The following is a 23804-nucleotide window of genomic DNA, read 5'->3' as shown; positions in this document are numbered from 1 at the left end:
CACTGTGGCTCCACACTCTGGTTTTGGCCCCGTGACTGCCCAAATGAGTGAAGTGTGCGGTGATTCTAAGATCGACGGCACTCATCTGCATGTCATACTGACTGACAGTATTATTTCTCTTCCCCAGCAGACTCCAAGGGCATTTAAATTAAAGGTACAGTGTTCTGCACTAATATTAAGTCTCTCTGAAGCCTAGAAACACCCTTTTTTAAGTTAAATTCACAGCGAATTTATTCGACTCGAATCGAATATTGTCCACGAATTCGCCGAATCAGTCGAATCGAATTTTTCATTTCTTCGCTCATCTCTAATTATGAGCCTTATCATTGTAATATATCCAGCCAGTCATAAATTGTGATTAGGCTATAAGATTACCACAATCAAACACTTACCATTCAAAAACAAACTTCATGTTTTAGGTATTTCTTCTATATTTAGACATCTTCTAACATAAGCTGTTGATTATAATTTGACAATTCAAAGCCTGACAATAATGAAAAAAAGTCAGAGCAGTAAAGAATATGTGGCCTTACATTAAGATTCAGCAAATAATTTTAAAATAAAGTCAAAATACTTTTAGATGTTTGCTAAAGTTTGAGAGAGAGAGAGAGAGATGAGATGAACATGAATACATGGATTAGATAGATAGATAGATAGATAGATAGATAGATAGATAGATAGACAGACAGACAGACAGACAGACAGACAGACAGACAGACGACTGACCGACCGACCGACCGACAGACAGACAGACTAATGTATGCCTGTTAAGTCATGCTAGATTACTTCAGGCTGGCTCCTTTTGCAGTTATAGCTACTGTATATAAAACATTAAAAATAAGTGTCTGTACTGTTTAAAATCCAGTGATACAATGTCTCACACTTCTCTGCATATGCTCATTTTCTGTAGTGGCCAATGCTCACAGGCTAAAGATTTACTGCTGCTCATGGGCTCCAGACAGTCTCCAGCAAGAAGAAACAGGAACAATGTTGGAGACAATTTACAGCACACATTAATTTTGGTAGAATAATTATTATTGTGAAATGTATGTTTTTTTTCTAAAGAACATTATTTTTCATCAGGTTGTTATGGGTAAAGTTCCGCTTTAATGGCTGCAGAAGAGGTGTGAGATTTTAATTGTCACTAGTTGATGCCATGTGGACCCTGGACCCTCCCCCTTCTTCTTGCATGGGACAGACAGCTACCTGTTGTTTTAGAGAAACACAGCATATTGTGTCAGCTTCGACTGAATTGAAGCGTGCTCACACACATGTCCCCTGCTTATTACCCAGAATAAATAAATGCCCAGTCTAGATGCATTTCAATTGCTTCACTTTACATACATCACTCCAGCACTATTCTTAAGTTACAGTCACATTGCAGCACATTAACAATTCAGACTCAGTGATAACATTTCATAGTGCAGAGCACTCTCCTTCTTCCTCATAATTTGCTATGCAATGGTCATGCAAGTGCAGAACACTTAAAAGTTTACCAAAGCATTAAGAAATCCTCCATAGATGTTAAATTATTTTAGCCAGGTTGATACTCACCTAAGGTGTTCCTTCCTCACACACAACAGAGATTCTCCATAGGCCCAGGGGCCACTCTAAACCAGGTCGTGGGAATCCGAGTCTAGGCAAAGGTCAAGGGAGGAAAATGTTTGTCCTTCTACTCCTAAGTGTCTTCTCTTTCTTTTAGTAGTTCAGCCCTGCAGAGGGCTCTTTAGTTCAGATGCAGCACAGCACAGTATCTCTGAAGATCCAGGGTGTCCTGCTCCCATAACCTAAGTGCACTGGTTCCCTCCCACAGGTGGCATATAGAGTGGAACTATCTCCAGCCATTACATCTCTACAGGAGGGGCAGCAATTAATGGGGCTCTAACTCATGCCAAGAAAGAAGCAAATACCAAAGGATAGACACTGCAAAGAAGGAGAATACGGAGTAGGTACAGTGGAGGAAGAGAGCAGAAAACAGCTATGGTGGAGGAAAAGGAGAGTGGAGAGTGGCCGCAATGGAAGCAAAAAGGAAAGAAGCATAATGGAGGAAATGAATGTAGATTAAGAACAGTGAAGGAGGAAAGCAGAAAGTGAGCATTATGACATATTAGTGAGCAGAGAGCAGTTAGAGTTCAGAAGGGAAGCAGTGAACAGATACAGTAGATGAAGAATCTGGAGAGCAAACAAAATGTGGGTGGGGAACAGAAAGCAGGCATAGTGGAGTAAAAGTGCAGAGAAATGATACAATAGAGGAGGGAAGAAGAGAATACTTACAGTCAAGGAAGAGATTGGAGAGTAGGCACAGTGGTGTAGGAGAATTGAAAAGTGAACATTATTGAATGTTAGAGAATGTCACATTCACCCTGTGAAAGGAAATAAATAGAAATTGACATTTCAAGCATACTGTGTTACAAATACTATGTGTATTATCCGTTACTTTTGCACAAATGCTGAAGTAACCACAAAATCTCAATATTTATGCTAGACCCCATAAATTTATTAAACCCACTTTTTGTAATCCCTGAGAATAAAGGATTCCCATCCCCTTTTTCTTCAACTGGCAGGATAAAATAGGAAATGTATATATTTTTTAATGCTACAGAGTTTTCTTCCTGTCATGGTGTTTTAACACCTGGTATGTATCTCTGACTCTGTGGCAGAACGTTGTATGGACTGGAGAACTCTTGATGGTGTATTTGTCTGGGCATTGCATAAGATTATCGTACACACTCATAGTATTTTTTTTACCACAATACAGCACTGAAAATCTCAACAGACTTGGAAAAACATTTTATATCATCTAATGAGTCAAGTGCTCCATGCCAGAGGCAATTTTCATTAAGGCTGACCGTGACCTCAGAACATACCACCTAATACTTTAACACATAATTATTCTTTTGAGCTGTCACATCTTTAAGACATACATCCATACTTTACCATAGGATCATATCTAATATCCTAATGTTTAATATGTAATCACTGCTGGCTGGATATTACTTAGCAGGGAAATGCTTTTCACCACACACTGAGTTTGTTGAAAAATTAGCTTCATAATAGCTTTATATAATGGCTGTTATAATCAAGCTATTATATGTTTTGGCCCCTTACATCCAGCTGCTTTACAGATTTTTTTAATCTTTCAAAATGTCAAGATAATTTAGATAGAGTTCATACAGTGCAGCAGTATTCTTTAATTAAAATTTAATTAGCTAATCAAGGAATCATGTAAGGGCTATCACATTTTTTTCTTCCAATACAATATTTCATCAATCCAATAGCAATAGCCTAATAAAATCTACTTTTTGCAGAGTGTTATGCAAACACATGACCCTAATTTCATCAGATGAGCGTATAGTACCCCAATGTTTGCACCACTGCTTTATTGTCAAATGTTTCTTTTTTTTGCAATTATAGTTTTTATTGAGTTTTTTTCAAGATAGTATCAGGATTAAAAAATCCAAACAGGTAATTACAGAGATAAATGAACAGAGTTTACAGCAAAACTGGAAGTAATTAAGAAAAGTTAGCATACAGACAGGCCAGAGTTATGAGGGCAAGTTGTGTGTTTATCTTTATTAATGTTTTTGTATTTACTGAATTGGTTGCTAGGATCCAGGCTGCCAGCATCCTAGCAACCTATTACACAGGCTAATGGCACAGCCATTAAATGCTGTTTAGAATGCCCTAAAACTGACCTTTTACTAAAATCACATGAGAATGCAGCTGTGCGTGTTGATATGAAATTATTTAAAGGGTAATTCCACTTAAGTTAAAAAAAAATGGCAAATAAAAAAATATATAATATAGCATATATAATTGCAACACATGAATATTATTATTAAATGGTATTAAAAATGTTCTTTCCTTTTCAATCTGCAGTGCTGTAATTTTTCATAAAATTCAATGCAAAATGACAACTTTGGAGGCTTTCTGTACACAGCTTGTGTATGGACCACCTCCAGAAATGTCATTCGTGTGATAGGCTCCCTGATTTTCCCAGAAGTCTGCACTAAGATGCAGTCCATTTTTGACATTTAGGCATTCCATTTTTGGTGATATGCTGCTAAAGTGTTAATCACTTCTAAAGGGATATGGACCTAGCAAGTTTCCTCATTAGAACACTGCAAATGCTTCAGCTGATCTATAATGAAAAGTCAGTCCCATTCAGAATCAGTATCCAAAATATATAGAAGAACAAACAGCTATGTCTTCAGAATAGCAAAAGTTGGGAATCTGCAACAACATTTGTTAAAATCCTTGCAATGCACTGTACATTGATCACCCGAGTGGTTTGCTTTACTGCTTTTCCACTTCATTGTAAAGTATGGCATTGATGTAGCCCTAGTCTTACACATGCATCCTAGGAAGGCTACATATCAGTGCCCTCTCCATCAAATTTCAAGGCAGAGTTCCAGGAAGTAAAAGGAGATGGATTAATGTGCTATTAGTGAAAATAGCTCTCATAAAAAAAATGCGGAGGAAAATAAAAATAAGATAAACAAAGAATACGAAGCATGCAATTTTCTGTAAGTATCTGTTTGTAGATTGCCATTACTAATCATTTCTAAAAAAAGCATTTGTTGTAATTTTTAAGGAAACAGTGAAGCCCTCCTTTAAGCAGTATTACAGCTTGATAAATCAGATTCAATATATTCAACAAACCATCTATTACATTTTTAGATATTTGATTATATCCTGTTTTGCGGAAGAATATTTAACCCCTTCGCACTGGAGAGGGAGATGGTTAGGAGGGTAGAGCAACCTTGTTGCTTCACTAAAGAGATTCAGGCAACTGCAGCTTGTAATGGAAGAAGATGAACACTTACCTCTCCAAAAAATGGCAAATTCATAATTTGCTCTCCTGCACTGCTGCTATCCAATGCTTCCAGGTTTTAAGGCCATATTTCAGCTTTAAAAAAGGAGGCCATAGTTTTTGTGAGTCATGGTGGGTTTGTTAATGTAAACCAATCCTGTAATGTGTCCAGGCTGCTTAAAACAATAGGCACAGCAGCAGATGATATAAGGATGAAGCCCCAACATAAAAATGTTGGATACTTTGGTTTGTGCAAGAATTATAGTCAGGTCCATAAATATTGGGACATCGACACAATTCTAACATTTTTGGCTCTATACACCACCACAATAGATTTGAAATGAAACAAACAAGATGTGCTTTAACTACAGACTGTCAGCTTTAATTTGAGGGTATTTACATCCAAATCAGGTGAACGGTGTAGGAATGACAACAGTTTGCATATGTGCCTCCCACTTGTTAAGGGACCAAAAGTAATGGAACAATTGGCTTCTCAGATGTTCCATGGCCAGGTGTGTGTTATTCCCTCATTATCCCAATTACAATGAGCAGATAAAAGGTTCAGAGTTCATTTCAAGTGTGCTATTTGCATTTGGAATCTGTTGCTGTCAACTCTCAAGATGAGATCCAAAGAGGTGTCACTATCAGTGAAGCAAGCCATCATTAGGCTGAAAAAACAAAACAAACCCATCAGAGAGATAGCAAAAACATTAGGCGTGGCCAAAACAACTGTTTGGAACATTCTTAAAAAGAAGGAACGCACCAGTGAGCTCAGCAACACCAAAAGACCCGGAAGACCACAGAAAACAACTGTGGTGGATGACCGAAGAATTCTTTCCCTGGTGAAGAAAACACCCTTCACAACAGTTGACCAAATCAAGAACACTCTCCAGTGTATGTGTGTCAAAGTCAACAATCAAGAGAAGACTTCACCAGAGTGAATACAGAGGGTTCACCACAAGATTTAAACCATTGGTGAGCCTCAAAAACAGGAAGGCCAGATTAGAGTTTGCCAAACGACATCTAAAAAAGCCTTCACAGTTCTGGAACAACATCCTATGGACAGATGAGACCAAGATTAACTTGTACCAGAGTGATGGGAAGAGAAGAGTATGGAGAAGGAAAGGAACTGCTCATGATCCTAAGCATACCACCTCATCAGTGAAGCATGGTGGTGGTACTGCCATGGCGTGGGCATGTATGGCTGCCAATGAAACTGGTTCTCTTGTATTTATTGATGATGTGACTGCTGACAAAAGCAGCAGGATGAATTCTGAAATGTTTCGGGCAATATTATCTGCTCATATTCAGCCAAATGCTTCAGAACTCATTGGATGCCGCTTCACAGTGCAGATGGACAATGACCCAAAGCATACTGCAAAAGCAACCAAAGAGTTTTTTAAGGGAAAGAAGTGGAATGTTATGCAATGGCCAAATCAATCACCTGACCTGGATCCGATTGAGCATGCATTTCACTTGCTGAAGACAAAACTGAAGGGAAAATGCCCCAAGAACAAGCAGGAACTGAAGACAGTTGCAGTAGAGGCCTGGCAGAGCATCACCAGGGATAAAACCCAGCATCTGGTGATGTCTATGCGTTCCAGACTTCAGGCTGTAATTGACTGCAAAAGATTTGCAACCAAGTATTAAAAAGTGAAAGTTTGATTTATGATTATTATTCTGTCCCATTACTTTTGGTCCCTTAACAAGTGGGAGGCACATATGCAAACTGTTGTAATTCCTACACCGTTCACCTGATTTGGATGTAAATGCCCTCAAATTAAAGCTGACAGTCTGCAGTTAAAGCACATCTTGTTTGTTTCATTTCAAATCCATTGTGGTGGTGTATAGAGCCAAAAATGTTGGAATTGTGTCGATGTCCCAATATTTATGGACCTGACTGTACCTTCAAAAGGTTGATACATGCTCAGAAATTTTAGGAGCTTTTACAGTAGGTCCAGATTGTGTGAAGTTGTGGTAAAGGAATTGTATGCTTTAATAATCCTCAGCCCCCTTTAATAGTCCTATGCCCATCTGTCTGTTAATTATATAACACAACAATGGTTAATCACTGCAGAAGGATGAATGTTGATTTTCAATGCATGCACAGAAGAAGGAACACCAAGGCCAGGGAACTATGCAGTGATGCTTGTGAGGCTTCCAGTGGACAACATGGCAAAGATCTAGCAGGAGCAAGGACAAGCTACTTTTGATGGAGGGGTGCGGGGTTGCAGGAACAGTGAGAAAGGATGGTCAGTTCAGGAATAACCATGATAAAAGTACAGTACAGTTGAAGAAAAGATCAATTTACAATTTGTATTGTGCAGCATTGCCTGTTGCTGTTACTTTATCTGGGCAAAGTATAGGTACACATTCACTTTAAGGATATTTAAGGTATTGTTGAGATAATAAAGGATCCAGACATTCTTGGCAGTAAGTTCACATTTAATAGCAGGTAAATGAGTATTGCAGAATTAATGTTATCCAAAGCAAAATAAAGATATTGAACGTTGCCATTGATATACTAATGGTGTCTGTTAAAAATGTGGATACTATTGCAATTAGCAACCATCAACTAGCAGCAAAGAACAAAATATGGACATAGAGGTATAAGAAGCTGATAAATAGGCTGTTTGCTGTTGAGAAGGTTACTGAAACATTATCTGTATCTTCCAGCAAAGAGCTGGTTGATAATTTTCCAGGTGTAGCAAAGAATGTGATCACTTCAAATATTTCTGTGAAAAAGTAGTGACTTGGGAATGTATTATGTTGAAAATGTGCAATTTAAGGATGAAAGAAATTATAATTGGGTAACAGGTCCCAAAGTAGTTTGAATGGCCCTTAAGCAGTAAGGTAATGCAACTGAGCATCTTTTCTAAACTGTCTCTTCTGTTAGGAGATACTTTAAAATGATACTAATGCTTTCCATTTTTTTTTTATTAGAATAACTAACATGTTATACTTACCTGCTCTGTTCAATGGTTTTGCACAGAGCAGCCAGATCCTCTTCTTCTTGGGTACCCTTCTGGCGCTTCTTGCTTCTTTTCTCGTGAATGTCTACTATAGCAAGCCACTTCCAATAGGGGCACTCATTTGCGCTCACTCCTGAGCTGGACTGTTTATTTCTATTCAAGCACACAGCACACAGCACGGCTCAGCCCTGCAGTCTGCTCTCTGGTCACAGGAACCAATGGCTTCCTTTGCTCTCAGTCAAGCCTGTGAGAGCGGGAAGAGGGGAGAAGAGCTGCTGCAGACGTGCACAGCACTGGATTGAGATTTGAATCAGGTGAGTATTTAGAGGGGGCTGCAGGAGGAGCTGCGTGTAAAAGTTTTTTTTTACCTTAATGCAGAAAATACATTAAAGTAAAAAAAACTTTTTACCTTCACAATTACTTTAATACATTGGATACAGTTAGATATTTTGTGTGTTGTTAAAAAAACCTGACACATTGCTTGATATCTCCACTCATCTCTGAGCAATTATCCTCAAAAGAGGATGACGAGAAGAAAAACAGAGGTTAATTTTTCTACAGTTGGTATCTTGCAGAGGCATATGAGTCATCTAAAGCCTTGTTTTTGGATCCATATTGAAGTACACATAAGCACTCAATCTGATTTAGGAATTGAAAAGAAAAAAATTGAAAAGGAATTGAATTTAGGAATGAAAAGAAAGCAGTTATAAAATGAAAAATGTACAGTTCTAAAGCTTTCCTGAAACTTAAACCATATTCAGGGGATTTATACAAATAGGTATGTAATGAGCCTTTTATAGAAGAACTTATAAAAAGTGGTTCTAAAACCTAAACATTTTTTACCTCAATGATTTCCTTTCATTCAGGTAAAAAATGTTTAGGCATCTGTATTGGCCCCTCACTCACCCTTATACTTACCTGGGCCTCATCCAATCCAGCTATGTGCATGTCTGCAGCTGTTCTCTCCCCTCACTTCTGGGTCTCACAGGCTTTGCTGAGGCAGCGGGAGCCATTGGCTCCCACTGCTGTCAATCAAAGCCAGTGACAAGGGAGTGGGGGTAGGGCCAAAACCCACTGTCTGTGTCAATGGACGCAGCAGCAGGGCTTGGGAGCGAGCCCACACAATTGCCCCCCATGGGAAGCAGTTTCCTACTGGAGGAACCAGCCAGAGAGAAAGATCCAGTCGTGCCAGCGTGGGACCTGAAAATAGGAGGTTCAGGACCAATCTGTGCAATTCTATTGCACAGAGCAGGTAAGTATATAAATGTTTGGTATTTTTAAAAAAAAATCCTTTACAACCACTTTAAGTGTAAATATTGTCATTGGAGTTTTGCTTTGCGGAACCTTAGCTCAACTTTGTGCTTGGTTTTTGAGAGATGCCTTAAAATTGGGTAAAGTAATTATAGTTAAATGCCTAAATATAGAATCATTTTGTATTCACTTCCCCTTTATTGCCAAGTGAGTATATTGAAATTAGACAGTTACATTTCTTTTGTTTCAGATGCATAGTCTTTTTTAACTTTCGTGCCTAGATAGCATCTTTAGTTTCTTCAGAGGTACATTTGTATATAAGTAAGCTTTACAGCTGGCTCTTAAAAGCAACTCTTTTTCAAACATGGCCACACACTAATAGTTTTGATAGAAAATTAAAAAAAAGATTGTGGAGGTGTGTTTGCTTGTGAGAATCCATGGGCATGCAAGAAAGTATGATTCTAAGTGAGGGAGAAGGAACACAGATCATGCATATTGATAAGCTAGTATTTAGTAAATGAGACAGCATTATTTGCTACCTTCTATCTTCAGTTTAAAAAGTGATTGATAAACGAAAATCATTTAATGACTGCAGCTTTGGAATAGAGGTATTTTTTATAATTAAATAAGAAAAAGAAAAAAATACTTAAAAATACTTTTGACTGTGAGATGTGTGTGAGCCCTGGAGAATTAAACCTGCCTTTAGCACTTTCAGTCTCCATTTGTTTATTAATAGAAATGTCTCTCAACTCACATGTGACATTTATAAGGCATTGTAGAATGGCATGGTGAGTGTTACCCTAATATAAGGATTTTTTTTTAAAGCCAAGGGTAATTGAAATCAGGTGTTGGGATAGGTTTCATTTGATTAAAGAAGTCTATCAAGTGTAGAAAACTGAAGAGCCTCAAGGACTGTGCACCAGCCACCAAAAGAGAGGTAAGTGACACTTTATGCCTCACTCAAATCTCTTTTGGCTTGGGGAGCTAAGCCTTACCAACTGTAGAAACAACCATGGCATCTCTTATTCATCTCAAGGATTTGGATACAACTAAAGTGCATATACCTGTTGTCTTTATGTCAAATATGGTGCTCCATTCCATCTATCATGCTGTCTAGCAGTCTGGCCAAATGATTCCACTGCTCTGTTTTTAGCTTCCTAAACACTCACATGACAAGTATCTACACCCTTACATAGTGGACTGTTAAAACAAATGTAAAGACAAAGCAAGACTCCCTGACATCAAGAGAGTCCTCCAGATCCTGTTATTTCACATAACCAGTGAAGAGTATTTCTAACTATCATCACTGCGCTCCCTCAAAGCCATTCTATCCAGCATGCAAGAAGTTAGCTAGAATATGTGCCAACATAAACAACCAACATAAACCACCTTGCTGTAGCTGGTTAAAATGGGGCACAGGGGAATACCTCTATGCTTTACTTCAGAGAATTACTGCCCAGATTTATGAATCCACTTTTAGCAAAAATTGGAAAGGACTTTAAAGAAAATTGTAGCATATCTTTATCAGCCTGAAGCAAAACTGCAGAATTCACACAATGGTTTTAATGTTTGTTGTAAAAAGTCATACAAACTACAAATCACAAGATGTAATGGATAAATATAAAGAATATTAAATTATCAAAAAACAAACAAACTTTAAAAAAAAAAATACTTTTAAATAATTTAGAAATTATGGTGGAAACAATCACTCATGGAAAGTGCTTGGTCAGTTTTAACACATCTTCTATGATCGTGGCATCTTCTTTTATCCAAGGAACTGTTATAGACATCTAGAAAATGCCCTTGCACTTTTCATTCTCTCTTCTCTGTTCAGAATGTGCATTAGCAGTCAGTACATTTCTGTGGCATTGTACAGCTGAATAAGAAGACAATTTCATTAGGTTTTCATATTAGAAGATAAAGCTGAATGTGCGAGCAAAGGAAGATGAAGCATCTTGTCCTGGCAGGTAGTGTGACATATGAATTTCATCAGAGCTGCACATGATGTTATTATCATGTTCTTCCTTTCAATGGAGTCACATATAATCATATTTAATGATCATCTGCAGGACATGCAAAATAAATACCATCTGATCCTATCAGGTGGAGAACAGCTTTGGAAAAGAATTGACATTGGATATTCTTTGCATTTTATGGGAGAAAATTATATTTATGACAGCCTGTCATGAACAAAACAATCACATTCTAGAAAATGCCCTATTTCTTTATATATATTAGCCTCCAGGTCAGAAGAGTAATAATTAGTTAAAGCAGAAATCTAACTTTAAGACAAATACGAGTATTTAAGAATTTTTCTTCCTCATTTATCCAAATATTAAAAATATAGTTCCCTTTCTACATAAGTATCATTAAAACAGTTTCATTAAAACAGCAGGCTTATGCAATTTTCTGAACATCATCTAATAAAACCATGATAACTCACACATTGCCTGTTTCTTAAAATTACAATAACATTGGGATGATTTCCCTGGTCACCTCATTATGATTTTGTACTTAGCTCTGTTTGACACTTCTTTAAAATCCTGCATTTTACATTAAACTATTGGTTTAAAACTCGTGCATTTGTAGATATGCTGTGATGTACAAAATATTAGAAGTATAGCCACAGTAATGAACTCTTAACTTTAAAATAAGTAGATAGCTTAATCCTTTTCTTAACATAATCTTCAAAGTTTATAGTTTTATAACAACAGATACTACCACAAATGTGTACTGTATGCAGCTTAATTACATTTATATGTTCTAATACCAATATACCACCAGATTGTAAATTCTTTTTTTAATACTATTCTGTCTTAATTAAAACTTGTTTCATTAACCGTTTTTTACTTTTACTGTTTGTTCTTTGTGGTTTTGGTGGTCGATATTTGAAAGGTTTATTTGAATTAAACATTTTCTTTTTTTTTTCTCCTAAAGGCTAACTATGACAAAATATATTCTGTTCTTATGAATGTACTGTATCTGTTTAAGACTGGGTTCACACTGTTTGCAATGTGGTGCTGGAAATGCACAGGACTCACAATGTTTCCTACACTGCATTGCAATTGTATGAAGTTCATGAGAACTGGTGCGGGTGTCAATGTTAAATTAATGACACCCGAAACAGACATGAAATTTGATTGCCAAAAATCACATTGCATGGGTGAGAACACCCAAGCGATGTGAATCAGGTGCTGGTAAAAAAAAAGGGTCCTGCACCTTTTTTGGTGTGGATGCGATTTGTTTGCACCACACAGGCATTGCATGTAATTCGCGCAGGAATGCGGTGCGATCCCTGTGCGAATTACATGCAGTGTCCAGCACCACCTTAGTGTGAACCAGTCTAAAGCAGAATTTCAGCTTTGCCTGTTTCTGCCCCATCTTCATCTGTCTCTGGTGCTTCATGGAAAATTGTGCTGCTTTTTAACATTCTCCCTCTCCAACCTTTCCACACTTTGTGCCTCAATATTTTTTTTGAAGAACAATATAGCAGGCATGCTTCCTGTCTGCAGAAGTCCAGACTCCCACAAGACCCACTGATTGTCTTAGACATGCCTCTTGAGCTTCAGGAGGTCACTGCTACTGTGTTTTTTGTGGCGCACCCAATTTCCATGGAGTCAGTTTCATATTGATGAGATAAACGTATTGCAGAGCTAGAAACTGCCAATAACCGTATTCTAAAAATTCTATACTAGTTTTGAATACACTGTTGTTTCTCATGAAGTCAAAAACCATATGTGGAGGATGGGTATAGGGTTAATATTCCCTCTGGAGGTACCAATATGGTATATTTATGTGAAACAACAGCACTTAGAATTTGGACTATAAATGCACCTCCCGAGGTATAGAACAAAGACAAATATCAGTACATAAAAGCAATATTTATTATTCACATATACTAGTATCACAAATACACATCATAAAAGACTAATAAAATTAATGATGTTACTTGGAGTGTAACCATATAACTGTTTTAAAGATCCTAGTCTTAAATTGCTGACATGTTTTGAGGAAAAACCACTTCCCCATATGTAACAATTACATGACATAGAAATAGTTGATGTAATTAACCCCAATTGGTAAATTACATTGGTTAATAACATCAACTATGTCTATGTCATGTAATTGTTGCATATGATTGCTTATAATGCTATGACTGTTATATGTTGTTACTAATTGTATATATTTTGTCCTAGGTTTTGTACAAATGAGATCCAAGGCCCTGAGGAAGCATTTTTTTCCTCAAAACGCGTCAGCCATTTAAGACTAAGATCTTGTTATATGGTTACACTCCAAGCAACATCATTCATATTATTAGTCTTTTATGATGTGTATTTGTGATACTAGTATATGTGAATAATAAAATATTGCTTTTATGCACTATTTGTCTTTGTTCTATACCTCAGGAGGTACATTTATAGTCCCAATTCTAAGTGCTGTTGTTTCACTGTTGTTTCTCAAGAGCAGAACTGACTTGCTGATTCTCTTGCATTAAGTAGAGATGTGTTCTGTATTATCCATTTATACAGAAGCAGTAGGGAGTGAAAGGGAAGTTTGAATTAGTGTCTTGTGCTGTACAGTTTGATCAAGACTATAAACACATGTAACACACAGCATATGGTTTACTGCCTTCTACTGTTTGCATTTAGGCAAAGCTGTATGTGTTAGTTTAGATATGCAAATTTCTGGTAAATGTTAATTACTGTTGCAGAGGGCATTACTGCAGTGGAGTTCTGTTTCTGCCAAACTCCTTCCATAGGCCAGTGCAGAACACTACAAAAAGGATGCTCATTAATCCTCATTTTTTTCTCCATTTTAATCTAACTTCACTTTTGTGAAAAAAATCCCCTTTAGGTGATAAATATACATTGTAAGAAATTTAACAAACTTCGTAGTAGAAAAAATGGTTGTTTGTTTCTCCATGTCTTCTTTAAATGGGAGGGTCTGGTTCATTATAACCACCTGGGGAAATCTCAGTGTTCTAATGTGGAATGTTACAGTATCAACATCTCTTTAGAAGTAATTAATCCTTAGGGAGTATCTCAGAAACAATACAATTCCTATTGCAGCAATGCCTGCAGTTTTATTTGTATCTTAGTGAATATGTTTAGCACAGTGGCTAAATGGTTAGTACATCCATCTGGCAATACTAGGGTCATTGGTTTGAATCCCAACCACAGCACCACCTGCCTGGAATTTGCATGTTCTTTCTGTGCCTGCGTGGGTTTCCTCTGGGCACTCTGGTTTCCTCCCACACTCCAAAGACATGCCAGTAGGTTAATTGGATCCTGTCTAAATTGGCCCTTGTATGTGTATGTATGAATGTAAGTTAGGGACCTTAGATTATACGTCCCTTGAGGGTTGGGACTGATGTGGACGTACAATATATACAGTGAGTCACAGAAGTGAGTACACCCCTCACATTTTTGTAAATATTTTATTATATCTTTTCATGTGACAACACTGAAGAAATGATTCTTTGCTACAATGTAAGGTAGTGAGTGTACAGCTTGTATAACAGTGTAAATTTGCTGTCCCCTCAAAATAACTCAACACACAGCCATTAATGTTTAAACCGCTGGCAACAAAAGTGAGTACACCTGTAAGTGAAAATGGCCAAACTGGGCCCAATTAGCAATTTTCCCTCCCCAGAGTCATGTGACTCATTAGTGTTACAAGGTCTCAGGTGTGAATGGGGAGCAGGTGTGTTAAATTTGGTGTTGTCGCTCTCACTCTCTCATACTGGTCACTGGAAATTCAACATGGCACCTCATGGCAAAGAATTCTCTGAGGATCTGAAAAAAAAGAATTGTTGCTCTACATAAAGATGGCCTAGGCTATAAGATGATTGCCAAGACCCTGAAACTGACCTGCAGCATGGTGGCCAAGACCATACAGCGGTTTTACAGGGCAGGTTCCACTCAGAACAGGCCTTGCCATGGTCGACCAAAGAAGTTGAGTGCTTGTGTTTAGAGTCATATCCAGAGGTTGTCTTTGGAAAATAGACCTATGAGTGCTGCCAGCATTGCTGTAGAGGTTGAAGGTGTGGGGGGTCAGTCTGTCAGTGCTCAGACCATATGCCGCACACTGCATCAAATTGGTCTGCATGGCTGTCATCCCAGAAGGAAGCCTCTTCTAAAGATGATGCACAAGAAAGCCCGCAAACAATTTGCTGAAGACAAGCAGACTAAGGACATGGATTACTGGAACCATGTCCTGTAGTCTGATGAGACCAAGATAAACTTATTTGGTTCAGATGGTGTCAAGCGTGTGTGGCGGCAACCAGGTGAGGAGTACAAAAACAAGTGTGTCTTGCCTACAGTCAAGCATGGTGGTGGGAGTATCATGGTCTGGGGCTGTATGAGTGCTGCCGACACTGGGGAGCTAGAGTTCACTGAGGGAACCATGAATGCCAACATGCACTGTGACATGCTGAAGCAGAGCATGATCCCCTCCCTTCGGTGACTGGGCCGCACAGCAGTATTCCAATATAATAACGACCCCAAACACACCTCCAAGACGACCACTGCCTTGCTAAAGAAGCTGAGGGTAAAAGTGATGGACTCGCCAAGCATGTCTCCAGAGCTAAACCCTATTGAGCATCTGTGGCGCATGCTCAAATGGAAAATGGAAGAGCACAAGGTCTCTAACATCCACCAGCTCCGTGATGTCTTCATGGAGGAGTGGAAGAGGACTCCAGTGGCAACCTGTGAAGGTCTGGTGACCTCCATGCCCAAGAGGGTTAAGGCAGTGCTGGAAAATAATGGTGGTCACACAAAATATTGACACTTTGGGCCCAATTTTTTACATTTTCAATTAGGGGTGTACTCACTTTTTTGCCAGCGGTTTGGACATTAATGGCTGTGTGTTGCGTTATTTTGAGGGGATAGCAAAATTGAAAAGATATAATAAAATATTTACAAAAATGTGAGGGGTGTACTCACTTCTGTGAGATACTGTATGTAAAGCGCTATGTAAATTGACAGCACTATATAATTTATTAAATACCTGTAATAAATAAAAAAAATAAATATGTTTGAGAAAATCAGTGTGTCAATTACACAAGCAGGAAATTACATTTCTGGGGGCATTTGGTAGACCAGTGGTGTACAGAACAATTCGAGATTGCCATATTGCATTTCATTTTTTAAACAGTTTTAAAAAATTATATTGGTTTTAGATTGAAATGGAAAACTGATTTGTAATAACATTAACCACTTGCCTACCAGGCACTTATACCCCCATATTTACCAGGCCAATTTTCAGCTTTCAGCGCTGCCACACTTTGATTGACAATTGCGCGGTCATGCAATATTGTACCCATATGAAATTTTGATCATTTTTTTCTCACAAATAGAGCTTTCTTTTGGTGGTATTTAATTGCCACTGGGCGCTTTACTTTTTGCGCTATAAATAAAAAAATTGCAAAAAATTTGAAAAAAAAAAAAAAGTTTCTTTGTTTCTATTATAAAATTTTTCAAACAGGTAATTTTTCTCCTTCACTGATGTGCGTTGATGAGGCAGCACTGATGGGCACTGATAGGCGGCACTGATGGGCACTGATAGGCAGCACTAAAGGGCACTGATAGGCAGTACTAATGAGGTGGCACGGATAGGCAGCACTGATAGACAGCACTAATGAGGTGTCACGGATAGGCGGCACTAATATGCAGCACTGATAGGCGGCACTGATAGGTGACACTGATGATGGGTACTGACAGACGGCACTGACTGGCATCACTGCTGGGCACTGACTGGCGGCACTGACTGGCACAACCGCTGGACACTGACTGGTGGCACTGACTGGCAGCACTGCTGGGCTGCACTGGTGGGTGGCACTGGTGGGCAGCACTGGTGGGTGGGCACAGGTGGGTGGCACTGGTGGGCACAGGTGGGTGGCACTGGTGGGCACAGGTGGGTGGGCACAGGTGGGTGGCACTGCTGGGCACAGGTAGGTGGCACTTCTGGGCACAGGTGTGTGACACTGCAGAGTGGCACAGGTGGGTGCACTGCTGGGCACAGGTGGGTGCACTGCTGGGCACAGGTGGGTGATCTGCTAGGCGCAGGTGGGCGGAGCTAGTGGGCGCACTGCTGGGCACAGGTGGGCGGAACTTGCGGGTGCCACTGCTGGGCACCGATCATCAGGGCACTGATCATCAGTGCCCTGATGATCGGTGCCGATCCCCGCTCTGACAACTGCCGGTTCTCGGCAATACTTTCCTCACGATCTGACAGCGTGAGGAAAGTGCAGCCAAGAACCGGCACTTGCATTTCCCTCTGATCAGCGTGTCACTGGACACCGCTGATCATGTGGTGAAAGGCCGCTGTGATTGGCCTTTTACCACATCACGTGATCAGCTGTGTCCGTAGGACACAGCGATCACGGAGATCGCCGGGTGCGCGCCCCCTGGAGCGCGCAGGAGAGCGCGTTCTGGGAGGACGTCATATGACGTCCACTCAGAACTGGCCGGCCACAGTGCAGCCGTCATTCGGCTATCTGCGGTTGGCATCAAGTTAAATTACAAAACGGCTTATGTAGCAATTGTATATGTTATCCTCTTTGGACCTCCAAAAGATTTATCCCCTTCCTGACCAAGCCATGTTTTACTATATGGCACTGCGTTACTTCAGCTGACAATTGTGCGGTGATGCAGTGCTGTACATAAATTAAATTTATGTAATTTTTTCCCCAAAAATAGAGTTTTTTTTACTATTTGTGCTATAACAAAAAATACTGTCAATTTTGAAAAAAAAACAAAAACTTATCTGTGAGCCCTTTCACGTTCTCCTTTATGGACCACAGAACATCTCCCCCTATCCTCATTTCTGTAAGATAAGAGGAAGTTCTCTGTAGATGTGCTGATGCTGGATTTGAGGTAAAACGGTAAGTGTTATTTTGTGCTTACAACACATAAAAACATGCTGATATGCACATTTTAGAGATTTACTAAGTATGTTTCTTTTGTCCAAACAATTACTTTAAGAATGGTAACCTTTGTAAACATGTCTTACAGTGTTATAGTTTGTCCCAGCCCATCAATACTTTTTTTACTGGACAACATGCTCTTCAAGTAAAATAAAAATAAAAACATGGAAGACAGGAAATAAGAAACTGAATACATACTGTATACTAAATTCATAATTACATGTAAATATCATGTGGTTCTTTTCAGAGTTTTTATGTTTCACTACACAGTTACTCTAGTAGACAGGCAATTACAACAGCAACACGCAACACCCTGAACTTATGTTTTTGCTTTTTTCCTCTTTACTCCTTCTTTATTGTCTTTTTCTTTTCTTTTCTATGTTGTTATTTATTTTTTTGGTGCTCAATGCTTATATTTTCCTCAGTTTTTTAATTGAAAGCAAACTTTCCTATTTTTATATCTATCTAATACTCTAGTACTCACCTGGCTGCATTCCTCTAGATCAGTGGTCACCAAACTGTGGCCCGGGGACGAGATGCAGCCTTTTGCTTGTATTTATCTGGCCCTTGAGGCACTTTTCCTCCCACTGATATGAGACTGTTCTGCCAATTGACATCAACAGTGGGGCACTGTTTATTCCACTGGCACCAAGAATGGGGCACTATTCCTCCCAATGATATCAATGATGCGTCACTATTCCTCCCCCTAATATCAAACGTGATGATATTTACTCTCACTGATGCAAGAGAATATTCCAATCCCACTGGTCTCAGTCCAGCTCCCATAAAGTCTGAAGGACAATAAACTGGCACTTTGTTTAGAAAGTCTGAAGACCCTTGCTCTAGATCTACGTATGTGGCTCACAGGGAGACAAACAGGTGCTCCTGCAAACTGGCTAGCTCCTTACTTCTTATGCACACGCTTAAAAAAAATCACATTCATTCCAATAGAAAGGCCATTTATCATTTGGACACTTAACCTCCCTAGCTGTCTGATTATGTCAATATTTCTGTGCTCAAAGCAGTACATTTTTTTGCATGGAAATATGTTGTTTTTTTATTGTAGGCCTGTAATTTTTAGGAATAACTCACTAAAATCTGTCCGAACAAGAGTCTAGTAAACATCCAGGGTATGATAAGATTTGAAACACGAAATTATAAATTCTAATATAATAAATAAACCTAAAAAATAATAATAATACATTTAATTAAATAATATAATCAAGCCAAAAACACTGAAATTTGAAATAGAGCGCCAAGTTCGCACATCACTGATCTTAGTCACAAAATCGTTTACAGTGTCTGATGATGAATTTCCCCACGAATCATTATCACTCAATTCTGCAAGTGGTTCTAATTTACTATCGCTGTTCTCTAGGGCCTGGTATGGATGGGGGGAGGGAAAATTAGAATATTGTGAAAAGGTGCAATATTCTCGGCTCAAAGTGTCCCACTCTAATCAGCTAATTAAGCCATAACACCTGCAAAGGGTTCCTGAACCTTTAAATGGTCTCTCAGTCCGGTTCAGTAGGAATCACAATCATTGGAAAGACTGCTGACCTGACAGTTGTGGAGAAAACCATCATTGACATCCTCCATAAGGAGGGAAAGCCTCAAAAGGTAATTGCAAAAGAGGTTGGATGTTCCCAAAGTGCTGTATCAAAGCACATTAATAAAAAGTTATGTGGATGGGAAAAGTGTGGAAGAAAAAGGTGCACAAGCAGCAGGGATGACCACAGCCTGGAGAGGATTGTCAGGAAAAGGCCATTCAAAAGTGTTGGGGACTTTCACAAGGAGTGGACTGAGGCTGGAGTCAGTGCATCAAGAGCCACCACACACAGACGGATCCTGGACATGGGCTTCAGATGTCGTATTCCTCTTGTCAAGCCGCTCCTGAAAAACAAACAACATCAGAATCGTCTTACCTGGGCTAAAGAAAAACAGACCTGGTCTGTTGCTCAGTGGTCCAAAATCCTCTTTTCTGATGAGAGCAACTTTTGCAGAAGAATGGAGAGGCACACACTGCAAGATGCTTGAAGTCCTGTGTGACGTTTCCACAGTCTGTGTTGATTTGGGGAGCCATGTCATCTGCTGGTGTTAGTCCACTGTGCTTTATTAAGTCCAGGGTCAACGCAGCCGTCTACCAGGAGATTTTGGAGCACTTCATGCTTCCTTCTGCAGACGAGCTTTATGGGGATGCTGACTTAATTTTCCAGCAGAACTTGGCACCTGCCCACACTGCCAAAAACACCAAAACCTGGTTCAGTGACCATGGTATTACTGTGCTTGATTGGCCAGCAAACTCGCCTGACCTGAACCCCATAGAGAATCTATGGGGCATTGCCAAGAGAAAGATGAGAGACATGAGACTGAACAGTGCAGAAGAGCTGAAGGCCGCTATTGAAGCATCCTGGTCTTCCATAACACCTCAGCAGTGCCACAGGCTGATAGCTTCCATGCCACGCCGCATTGAGGCAGTAATTGCTGCAAAAGGGACCCAAACCAAGTAATGAGTACATATGCATGCTTATACTTTTCAGATGTCCGACATTGTTCTATGTACAATCCTTGTTTTGTTGATTGCATGTAATATTCTAATTTTCTGAGATTGTGGATTTGGGGTTTTCATGAGCAGTAAGATATAATTATCACAATTATGACAAATCATGTCTTGAACTATCTTGCTTTGCATGTAATGAGTCTATCTCATATATTAGTTTCACCTTTTGAGTTGCATTACTGAAATAAAATAACTTTTGCACGATATTCTAATTTTTCGAGTTTCACCTGTATCTTTTGTAAAATTTTCTTTTAGGAAAAAAATACATTACAAAACCATCATATAATCTTATCACATCATACATGTACACTTTATCCCCATACCCACCCCAGCCTTGTTTAGAGCCGCACAACCTTAAATGCTTTGGTGGTGAATTTCTTCAAGTTCCGTGTCCAGCTATCCACCCTTTATCTGGGTCATAGAACGCAGGAGGTGTTGTTTTTTGTTTCCACCTTTATGAAAGCCCCCAGCTTCGATTGTAAGTATCACATATATAGCCTTTTCAAAGTATCCTGTCGCTGCATATCCAGTATTATGTTAATTTAAACCATCCGGTCACCATAGTGTTAACAGTCTTATCTGACAGCAGTGAAAGCGGACCTGCAATTCCATGCTCTGCCCTCCAGCACTGTCCATATAACCCTTAACTAAGATGGCTGCCAGATCGGCTTGAGGAAGTAGCACGCATGCTCTGAACATGCGCTATATTTTGGAGATCCGGTCCCGAGTGATGCCATCATACAGAGCCTCCCTGCACCTCTCTGGTACCCCCTGAGCCCTGGAAACCACCAGAGCGGCGGGGGCACACAGGAGCCTGGCACAGGATTATCAGCATTAACGGAATTCTCACATATCGACATGCCTGTTTTTATCCTACTCTTGTGAGTGTGTTTTTATCATTAGATCAGCCTGCTTTTAAAACAGTCTACACTTAGAGTGGCGCCACTGTTTTTCTTCTCTCCTATCTGTGTACTAGAGTATCTTCAAGCTCTGACAGCTGGCTGCCTCCACTTTCAAGACACATATATGTCTACAGACTCACCAGTCTTCAAACCCTCCACTTAAGACATGGTTGGATTATATATCTGCTTACTATCATTTGCATATATGGACCTTATACTTATGCAGCCATCCATGGTCCATCCCTAATCCCTATTTGGGTTTATGTTCTAGTGCTCCCAAACTCCCTCTACACTGGTACTACCACCCATGATCACATATCACATATAGTGATATGAAAACAACCAAAGAAAAAACAAGCTCACTGAAAATGCCTTTAGTATGAAGATATATAATTGCTAATAAAATGGGGTCAACTCAAAATTGAGCCCCTCTGGGATTCTAGTCTTTAAATGGAAAATCCAATGTACCTCCCATTTGCACAATAAATCGATCCCTCCTCTCTTGGGAGTAGTAACCGCCTGTATACGTATGGTCATGGTATTACCCTCATGCTTCTCATTGAAATGCTAAGCCACACTTGTGTCATGCTTCCCAAAAGTGTCCTATATGTGGTCCCTCAATCATTCTCATAGTCACCTGGTCCTGCGCCCCACATACTACACAGCATATTCCGCACATGTGATTAAATATATGACGTTCCGTGTGTTGCAGTTTAAAAATGTTCTTATATCATATTCCTTGCCACTACTAGTGGACCTAAACCTTTCACTTTGTTTAATTCTTGGGCAACACGGACACTCATTGGCTCCACATTTAAAGTTCCCTTTAAAGGACAGCCAATGTGTATGGCTAGCTTGCATACTAGAGAAGCAGCTAGTGGAAAGATGTTGACCCAAAGAGGGAGCCCTTCTTGAAACTACCTTAACCTCTTTTACTGAGAACTTTTGCATATGTTTCATCCCTGTATAAAACTAGGGAAACATTAAATCCCTGTTTTACACAGGGATGAAACGTATGAAAAAGTTCTAAGTAGAGGGGTTAAAGTAATCTCAAGAAGGGCTCCCTCTTGGTCAGTTGGGGAACTCTGTGTTTCCCATGGTGCGGAGGATTCTTGCAACCAGATGAGGATGATCCCTAATCATATGAAGTGTATATATGTTGTTTATTCTTTTGTGTATGTGAAGTTATACTTAAGCGCTAGTTCTAAGTGCAAAACACGTTAACTTTTCTTTGTTCCCGACACTGTATGTAATATTTTCTATTTATGCCATAATGTGCTAGTATGCATGACATATTAGTACATTATGGCAGACTTACCTGTCAAACGGTGCCCTCCAGCACTGCGGTATAATTGATCTGATGGGCCTCGGGCGCTTCCATTTTCGCTCCATCTTCCTTCTGGGTACCCTGCCTTCGTTCGTTTGATAGGTCGGGCCACAATGACGTCACTCCCACCATGGGAGTCACATCACCACGGCACAGATTGGGTCCATAAATGTTTGCTGAGCTGCGCATGCCTGGCTCAGTGAACATGACAGCTGACAAACAGGAGGAGGTATTTATGGCAAAAGAGACTGACAGGATCTTTTTTGTCATACATACCCTGCCTGTCAGCAAATTTTAAAAAAGTTAAGAAAGCCATTTCCAGAGGAGCTTATTAACCTTGGGTAAGTCAGGTAAACCAATTAAGGTGCCAACCTTACCTAATGCCTTAATGTTCCCTGTTTTTACCTCTAAACTTCTTACACATGCCACCCATTTATACACAAGTACCAACATAAGGGCATAGCAGAGTGCAACACTATTACACAATAACAATTGGTCTGTCAGTGCAGATTACATAAATAGTAATATTACAGCCACAATTACTAAAAGAGATGAAATATAATCACCCATGCCAGTGGTGACAAACCTTGAGACCTTTATAATAAGAAAAGACAGATATACAACTTGGCTCAGAGTCTCACAGGTGTCAGCATGATAAAATGATAGAAGTAATGTTGAAGAATGTTCATTCAATTTCATAAAGCTTAGGGGCTTTCTTGACGTGGAAAGTTTGTCTCAGTTATGAAATTGTTTTTTATCAGCTGTAGTATTTTACTAGAATGCAGGAATGCATCAAATTAACCTCACATTACATGCACTGTCAACCCCCATAAATCAAACTGTGCACTAGGAAGTATTCAGCATTACAACTTTAGCAGCTGTAAAATATTTTATATGTGTACATATACAAGTATATATATATATATATATATATATATATATATAAATTTATTTTCAATTCACTAATTTCTAAACCTGCAACCGTATTCAGAAGATGCTAATTCTTTAATGCTAACCAATCACAATCCCTCATTTACTGACCTGATAAATTAA

The sequence above is a fragment of the Staurois parvus genome, unplaced genomic scaffold (genome assembly GCF_062004578.1).
Source record: "Staurois parvus isolate SC_StPar_1 unplaced genomic scaffold, SC_StPar_1.0 ptg001432l, whole genome shotgun sequence".
NCBI lineage: Eukaryota > Metazoa > Chordata > Amphibia > Anura > Ranidae > Staurois > Staurois parvus.
This window is presented reverse-complemented; position numbering follows the sequence as displayed.